General features: G+C 33.4%; 1 protein-coding gene across 3 annotated transcripts in view; it reads left to right on the top strand.

Moving 5' to 3' along the window:
* MACROD2 (mono-ADP ribosylhydrolase 2) overlaps positions 1-6015 on the top strand; it is a 2318796-nt gene that overhangs the window by 1092532 nt on the left and 1220249 nt on the right. The window lies entirely within an intron of this gene.

The following is a 6015-nucleotide window of genomic DNA, read 5'->3' as shown; positions in this document are numbered from 1 at the left end:
TTTTTTTTTTAGTCATAAATATCTCAGGTGACACCATTTATCTCATTTATCTTGTGTTTGTAATGTGTTGCAATGTTTCTGGATCTACCATATAGCTCTCAAAAATCTGGGTTTGAACTTTGCCTCTGACATTTACTAGGTAATTTGACTTTGGGCAAATTGCTTTATCTTTCTGAGCACCAGTTCACTTATTTATAAAATAGTTATAACTATTTTAAAATTAAATTTTCATTTTTTAAATTAACAAAGATTGAGTTTCTTTCTCACCTACCCCTACTATTAAGAAAGAAAAACTTATAATAAATATGCGCAGTCAAGAAAAATAAATTCCCATATTGTGCATATTAAAATAAAAACCATATTTTACCCTGAGTCCATCATCTCTCTATGAAAGAGTAAGAAGCATGTTTCATCAATAGTCCTTTGTAATCATGGTAGATCATGGGGTTGAACAGGTCTTATGTCTTTGAGGTTTTATGGATTAGATTATTGGATAAATTGTTCTCCTGGTTCTATGCATTTTGTTCTGCATTGGCTCATGTAAGTCTTCCCAGGCTTCTCTGAAACTGCCCCGTTCATCATTTCTTATAAGACAACAATGTTCTATGAAGTTCGTATGCTATAATTTATTTAATAATTCCATTTTATGGTTATACCTTTCTCTTTAGTTTTTTTTAAATTTTATTTCTTTTATTTTTATTTTATTTATGGCAATGGTGTTAAGTGAGTTGCCCAAGTTCACAATTATTGAGTGTCTGAGGCTGTATTTGAACTCAGGTCCTCCTGACTCCAGGGTCTGTGCTCTATCCACTGAACCACCTAGCTGCCTATGCTCCTTTCCTTTTAGAGAAAGAATTATTTTGTATGTATGGATCTTTTTTCCTTCCCTTGTTCTGTTTAATGTATAAGTTTTGTAATGGTAAAACTGGGTCAAAGAGTATATGTACATAGTTTAGTGTTTTTTTAAGCTATAGTTCCAAATTACTTTCCAGAATATCTGGGTTAATTACTGGGCTTCACCAATAGCATATTATTGTGTCCCTTTTCCAGAAGGCCCTCAAAATGGGGATAATAATACTTACATCAGAGCTATTGTGATGACTTTTTAATTTAAAGTTTTATAAAACTGAGTGTTATTATTATACACACCTCACACAAGTGTTTTTTTCTTTACTGGTTTTGAGTACAAAATATATTTCCTACAATGTATACCAATAAGTTTCAGTTGAACAAAACATGTCCGTATTACATGTATAATTTGCGTAGCAGAAACAAGACTTTCTTTTCTAATCAAATTATTCTATAAGCCCCTACTTTTTTCTAAATTGTCATGAAGTGCTTCCCTGATTTTGCAATGGTACCTTTCCCAACATTCACAAAAGTAAGCAAGGATCAACCTGCAACAACTATTGTTCAATTATTCAGAGTGCTATCCAGGTGAAAGTTCTTGGAGGAACTCATGTGAAACCTAAAATTCAAGAATGAAGCTTCTGTCAAGGAAAAAAAAAATCTGTTTAAACGTAAACCCATTTTTATATGTCAATGCAGACTCACAATTCGCAGTACACAGAGGTATAGATAGAATTGGACTTGGCTATGAGTCATGCAAGGAACAGAGATTAAAAAATTGATGCCTCTTAGGAATGATGACGGAGAACCACATATGAAGCAAGTGGCCTAAACCAATCTCTGCAAATGTGATGGAAACTGGGTGGGGGGGGAATGCAAGTTATCATTATAACTGCAATACCTCCTTGAACAGATGGCATTTCAGGCATTTATTTTAAGGAGAAGAGAGGTGGTATGACATTGTTTTGTAGCCTGTTCTCAGTGTAGGAGGGTAACACCGGAAGGTGTGAAATCCTAAGCCTTCCAAAGAGGTGATGGAGTTGATCAGCTAGGAATCTCAGACAATTTGGAATAGTGTGAAAGTGAATGCTTAGTCATCATCTCACTGCCTTGAAAATGGGAATCAGATCATTCTAACTTCTGACACATCTGTACCCACATCAATTACAAAAGGCAAAATTTAGAATAGTAGATAATTTTCCCTGATATATAATTTGCCCTGATATGTGTGTGTGTGTGTGTGTGTGTGTGTGTTGTATATGCACACAAATGTGTATATGTTCTCTTCTTGGAGGATTCTTTATTCTAATTATAGTCTTTTTTTTTTTGTTTGGCAATTGACTATTAAGTCATCAGGCTCATTTGCTTACCCAGGAAGAACTGCCATTTTCAAAGAAGGTATCCATTTGGTTGGCAATTGCATCATTCTAATTTTGCCTGTGTATATTAAATGCAGAAATGGAGGCATTTCTCTTAGCTTGAATCTCCAACAGAATGGAATTCACAATGTATATATTTCAAATCTGTTTGGCAACAGGTTTATAAAATTCTATGTAATACATTGATAAAAAAATTTGAAGCATTTGACTATTATATTGAGACAGGCACTCATTTAAGTTACTATTTTTCTGATTCAAGCTAGACTTTCTGAGTTTAAACTGGAGATAAGATGTTGGCAATGGAATAATATTTTCAGTCCCTGATTTGACCACATATCACTCATATTCATACTCTGAATTATCTATAATTTCCTACTTCTACCAGTGCAGATTGCAATCCCTTCTCACTGTTATTCTTGTCCACATATTAGTAAATCCTTCATAAAAGTATATATCCAACAAATCAAAGTCCTTTGTGTTATTCTTTTTATAGCTCTAGGATACCTGTGTACTGCAGCCTGTCTTTCCATGCTCCACTGCTTATGCTTCATCTGGGTTATGACTGTCATAAATATTTCCTTTTGAGCTGCTTTATAAGTTTATTTCTTCCTTGGTTGCTGTATTCTATGACTGGTAGCAACATGACATGAGCAAGACAATAATGGTCTTAAAAAGAAATAATTTTGCAGATAAGATCCTACACTTGGGTTAAAAAAAATCAATAGCAAAGTGGGTGAAGTCTGGCTAGATTATTCATATATAATGAATCTGGGGAGAACTATAATGTGAGTCAGTGAGTTGACAAGGCAGCCATCAAAGCTAATATGACTTCAGGCTCTGCTGAAAGAAGCTTAGTATTTTTATCATAGGTCTGCTTTACATTGTACTGGTTTTTTCACATATTGTGCTCTCTTCTGAGTATGACTTAGCAGAAAGGACACTGAAAGCTACTGCATATCCAGAGAAAGGCAACCAGAATAGTGAAGGGACTCTAGGGCTTTACATGTTTATCCTGAAGAAGACAAGATTTGGCTATTGCGGGACAGGGAGGGAAGAGAAACATTGTCTCTCCCTTCAAATATTTGAAGGGTTTTATGTGGAAGAGAGATGCAATTTGTTTTGTTTCATCTTATAGTTAAGAAATGGAAGGAATGAGTGGAAACATTAGCCAATTTATACTATTAAGAAAATCTTAATAATTGGAACCATAAAAAGTGAAATGAGGATGGCAGTGAGTTCCTTATCAAGGGAGGTCTTCAAGCAGAAACTGGAAGACTACTGTATTATAATAATAGTACCTAAAATGTTCTTTATTCAGGTATTGGTTAAACTATGTCTTCTGAAATCTTTTCTAATGCTAGAAGGCTATGATTCAATGGTGACCTCCAAAATTTTTCAGAAACATTTTCAATAATTTTGTTTCCTTTTCTTCAGTTTTTCTGCCAATTCTTTCCCTTTTCCTCCTGATGTTCTTCATTTTTCATTATAGCTCTTCATTATAAATATTGATGCTATTTACAGCAGAAGATTTTAAATCACCATGTGTGAGTCTGACAATCAAAAGACCTGAATACTAGGCATCATTCTGCTAGTTAATTAATTGTATGTCCTTGGGCAGATGTGAACCAATGTTTCTTCATCTGGAGAGTAAAGAAAGTGACACTTGCTCCTCACTGCTTCATAGATGATATTGGATGAAGAGGAAAAAACATAACACACAGGACAGTGTATTGAACTCTGCCACCAAATAATTCAATTGCCTTTGGGTTGTTTGTTTTGTTTTTGTTTGGGGAGTCTGGATTCATGATTTCATTAGTGTATATATATGTCCTAGGTGAGGATACTCTATCAACCAATGTAAATCTGCAAATGTTTGTAATTTATACTCTTAAAAGATTGTAGACCAAATAGAGGTTATATGACTTGCCCAGGATCACATAGTATAGGTTACAGATAAGACATGAACCCTTTCTGACTCTGAGGTCTTCTTCATTATTTCACCAACACTTCTAAGTTATCATTAATAATAATCAAAATTAGTATTTTCACATCAGGTCCTCTTATAAGTTACTGTTATTTACTTGCTTATATGTTAGTATTATTAGTTTTTTGCTGTTTTTCCCCTTTGGATTCACACATAGAAGGCTCTTAGAATTTCTGCTACTTAAAACTATTTGATAAGGAGTTAGAGCCTAACATACATAATAACCTTATTGTATTGATTTAGGTGGGATTTGGAAGTTAGTCAGAAATAGAAATGCAAAATTTTAAGCTTTGGTCCTACATCTCCATACATTTACTTGCTTTGGTCATGGCCTTCATAGCCCATTGCCTTTCACTGAAAGTTCATCTTTAGCTAAGTGGCATCATACTATAGCACTGAATCTAGGTATACTATTAAACTCCCTATATGAAATTCATACTAATATAGATGGTCCAAACATCAACAAAAGCAAAATAAAATAGATGAAAAATGTTGACAAGGATTTTGAGAAATAGGTAGATCCTTTTGCTACTAATTCTGGGAAAGAGAATTTGTGAATCTTTTTTTTTTCAGGGTTTTTTTTTTTGTTTTTTGTTTTTGTTTTTGCAAGGTAAATGGGGTTAAGTGGCTTGCCCAAGGTCACACAGCTAAGTAATTATTAAGTGTCTGAGACTGGATTTGAACCCAGGTACTCCTGACTCTAGGGCCGGTGCTTTATCCACTGGGCTATCTAGCCGCCCTATTTGTGAATCTTTTTGGAGAACAATTATACAAAAAATTAAGAATTCTCATGTACATTGATCCATTACTAAAATATCTGTGAAAGTATGATTTTCTAAAAATAACTACTTTTCTTTTTTAAAAAATCATTTTCTCTCAGTTTTTATCTTATTTCCCATAGTCACATGTTAAGATAATTTCAAACATTGAATTATAAAAATTTTGATTACTTTCTCTCTCTCTCTCTCTCTCTCTCTCTCTCTCTCTCTCTCTCTCTCTCTCCCCCTCTCCCTCTCCCTCTCCTTTATTCTCACCTCCCTGAGTTAGTAAGCAATTTGATTTAGGTGATACCTGTTCAGTCATGCAAAAATTTATCACCATATTAGTCGTGTTGTATAAGAAGAGAGCCCCAGCAAAAAACAAAACATGAAAATAATACAGAAAGTGAAATTAGTATATTTTAATTTGCATTCAGATTCTATCCATTCTTTCTCTGAAGGTAGGTAAGCATTTTTCATCATGGTTCTTTTGAAATTCATAGATTCATAAAGGAAATCAAAGAAGGACATTCAATGTCCTTGGATCAGTGAATTGTTGAAATTAGCTAAATCATTCACAGTTGATAATCATACAGTATTGATGTTACTATATACAGTTCTACTCAATTCATTTTGCATCATATAAGTTTTTCCATATTTTTAAAATATCAATATGCTTATCATTTCTTATAGCACTATTACAATCCTATACCACAGCTTGTTTAGCTATTTCCCAATTGATGGGTCTTCCTTCAATTTACAATTGTTTGCAACTATAAAAAGAACTGCTTATAAGTATTTTTGTACAGATATGTCTTCTCCCCTTCCCCATCCTTTTTTTTTATTTCTTTGGGATACCACCTAGTAGTTGTATTTCTGGATCAAAGGGTATACACAGTTTTATAACCCTTTGGTTATAGAAGATTTTCATGTCAATACCATTTGTAATTGAAAAAACTAGAAGTATTCTAAACATCTAACAGAGAAAGGGATAAATTGTGATACATTAATATAGTTGAAATAATAAAGTAATTATAGTAAATAT

This window comes from Macrotis lagotis, chromosome 1 (assembly GCF_037893015.1).
Source record: "Macrotis lagotis isolate mMagLag1 chromosome 1, bilby.v1.9.chrom.fasta, whole genome shotgun sequence".
Taxonomy (NCBI): Eukaryota; Metazoa; Chordata; class Mammalia; order Peramelemorphia; family Peramelidae; genus Macrotis; species Macrotis lagotis.
This window is presented reverse-complemented; position numbering and strand designations above follow the sequence as displayed.